The following is a 3,145-nucleotide window of genomic DNA, read 5'->3' as shown; positions in this document are numbered from 1 at the left end:
GGAGCAAGGGAACGAGAGGAGACATGAGAAACATGACAGGCAGGGGGGAAGAGAATGAAACATGAGGAGGGACGCAAGACACAAGAACTCACAACATATATAAACACAGACACACAGAGAGACACAGAGGCCAAAGACAGAAGAGGGAATCTGATAATCAAGACGCTAAACAGGAAATATAAGAAACTCAAAACAGAATAACTAAGACTACAAATGAACCAGAGTGTGACCTATGATACAAAATAACACTAAAACACAAGAACTCAAAAACACTGAGTCAAAAGGACCCAAAACTGTGACAATTAAAAGATTCTGAGCTCAAGCACATTTTATTTCAAAACATTAAATAATTAAATTCTCTTTATTGCAGTAATTGGGATAAAAACATGGGTACAGTATGACACCTAGTGATAATCTATGCTAATTAATAATGAGAAAGCTTATGCCAGCTTTCCATAGTGAGTGACAGCACAGGCATCTGTGTTTTTCTTTGCATGAGAGATTAGTGACAGGCTAAAGTGTCACTTCACTAAAGCTGCTGAGAGGAAGAAGTGATGAAATGTGCTTTTTAATAGAAGGTGTCACGGCCAGGCAGATCAGCTGCACGCTGATCAGCACTCTCTCTGTTTCTCTCTCTTCCTCTTTCTCTCCTCTCCTCTCTCGCCGGGGCGGAACTCACTGTGGGTTCACGCCCTCGGCCCACGCCCTCGGGAGATGAGACACCTGGGTCTCATCAAGGTGATCAGCATTTAAGCCAGGAGGTGACTGCTGTTCGTCGCTGGATCGTTGTCTACCACGCGTTAGTGAAGTCAAGCTACAGCAAGTTAGTTAAGAGTGTTTTCCTGTGTGCGTCGTACTTAACCCTGTCTCCCTGTCTACAGAGCTTCCTGGATTTTTCCCCCGTGTGATTCCCGTGTGGCAGTGTCGGAGTGTGAGCCTGTGATCGTGTGAGTGGATAATCTGAAGAACGCGTGCTTTCCCCTGGACCTCCCTGGAGACCCTTCTCCCCTCACTCAGCTGTATATAGCACCCCCCGCACATTCTTGTATATACACCTGGTGAATTGTAAATAAACCCTTCTTGTGAGCATCAGAACCGGAGTCCTGCGCTTGAGTCCTCCTCCAAACCGTAACAATAACGATCCAGCCATCATGGACTCAGCGGACTCAAATCCCACCCAGCAACCTGTCCTCACCCCGGAGGCAATTCTGGAACGCCACGAACACATGCTTCGGCACATAAATCAACAACTGGCTGCACTCACTCAAGTCCTCGCTCAACATCTACCATCGGTAAGCCCACCCTCACCCCCTCCGTCTGTTTCTCCTCAGCTATCGGCCCCGAATCCATCTGCAGCCGCTCCGCCTGTTTCCCCCGCACCGGCTTCCACTGAACCTCCAGAGCGATCGTTACCAGCGCCGGAGCCTTTCTCGGGTGAGTTCGATAAATGTGGTGGATTTTTGACTCAGATCACACTACAATTCCGTCAGTTACGAAGAACGTATGAGACAGACGGGGCCAAAATCGCCTTTATGGTTCAACTGTTACGTGGGCAGGCATTAAACTGGGCGCAAGCCGTTTAAGAACAGCCCTGAGATTTCTTACGAGGACTTCCTCACCAAATTTAAAAGTGTTTTTGAAAGGGGCACCGGAGCGGAGGCGGCCGCCCACAGACTGTTAAATTTGAAGCAGGGGAGGCGGAGTATGGCGGATTTTTCGGTCGAATTCTGGACTCTGGCCGAAGAAACTGGGTGGGGGCAGTTGGCATTGATAAGTACTCTCTTGAATAATATTTGTGATGAGTTAAAGAGAGAACTGATGATGAGAGATGTTCCTAAGACCCTGTCTGATGTGATTACACTATGTGTGAAGATAGATGAGCACCTACGGGCGCGTCGGGGAACCGGAAACTACATTTCCCAGAGGCCCCCGGGGCGCATGGAGACGACGTCAGGTGGAGGCGCGCTTAGCGGCAGTCACGCATCGGATAGCATGGAGGAAAGTGAACAGCCCATGCAACTGGGCCGCTCCAGACTGTCGCCCGAGGAGCGGTATCGTCGCAGGAGAGCCGGTGAGTGCTTTTATTGTGGCCGCAAGGGCCATATTGCCATGGATTGCCCAGCTCGGCCAAAAGACAGCGCCCGCCAGTAGTGAGGAGTGTACGGGTGGGCGAGGTCACCTGTTCTCAGTCTCCTCCTCGTCTCATGATTGCAGCTAAGCTAACGGTTCGTCTCAAGACTCATTCTCTCGACGCTCTGATCGATTCCGGGGCAGAACAGAATTTTATTGATGCCTCGCTGGCGCTCAAATTAGGTTTTATCACGGAGCCTCTGTCTCATTCACTCCAAGTCACAGCCCTTAGTGGCCAGCGTCTTCCAGACATTACTCATATCACAGAACCAGTTTCCCTGACTCTTTCTGGCAATCATGTTGAAACCATACAGTTGTACGTCTTTAAAGCCCCACTCACACCACTAGTCTTAGGCTATCCCTGGCTATGTCAACATAACCCTGTGATTGATTGGAGGAAAGAAAGTATTTCGGGGTGGGGGGAGGAGTGTCACATGTCCTGTTTGAAAGCCGCCACCCCCGCCATGAGCCTATCACCCAATAGAACTGTTGCAGAACCGCCTGATCTGTCCTCCATACCATCTGTTTATCATGACCTAGCGCAAGTGTTTTGTAAAGATAAGGCACGCTCCCTCCCCCCTCAACGGCCGTATGATTGTGGGATTGACCTCCTCCCAGGCGCGCCACTCCCGACCAGTAGGTTGTACAGCCTGTCTCGACCGGAGCGGGAAAGCATGGAAAAATACATCAATGAGTCACTTGCCGCTGGTCTCATTCGCCCCTCGTCCTCACCTGTTGCCGCTGGTTTCTTTTTGTCACCAAGAAAGATAAGAGTCTGACCCCTGTATTGACTATCGCGCCTCAACTCCATCACCGTTAAAACAAGTATCCCCTCCTCTGCTGAGTTCCGCGTTCGAGCTTCTCCAGGGGCCACCATTTTCACAAAGTTGGACCTGCGCAACGCCTACCATCTGGTGAGGATCAGGAGGAGGCGAGTGGAAGATGGCTTTCAATACTCACCTGGGCCATTTGAATATCTTGTAATGCCTTTCGGTCTCACCAATGCTCCAGCTGT

The 3,145-nt window shown here is 50.1% G+C and overlaps 1 long non-coding RNA gene across 1 annotated transcript; it reads left to right on the top strand.

Moving 5' to 3' along the window:
* Positions 1-610: 610 nt before the first annotated feature.
* Positions 611-2,781, top strand: LOC120437029. The gene is made up of 3 exons (XR_005610768.1): positions 611-799; positions 882-1,434; positions 1,873-2,781. It is a non-coding gene; the product is annotated as an uncharacterized LOC120437029 (long non-coding RNA).
* Positions 2,782-3,145: the final 364 nt, after the last annotated feature.

This window comes from Oreochromis aureus, unplaced genomic scaffold (assembly GCF_013358895.1).
Source record: "Oreochromis aureus strain Israel breed Guangdong unplaced genomic scaffold, ZZ_aureus HiC_scaffold_370, whole genome shotgun sequence".
Classification (NCBI taxonomy): domain Eukaryota; kingdom Metazoa; phylum Chordata; class Actinopteri; order Cichliformes; family Cichlidae; genus Oreochromis; species Oreochromis aureus.
Note: the sequence above shows the minus strand (reverse complement) of the source record. Positions and strands in the feature narration are given on the sequence as shown.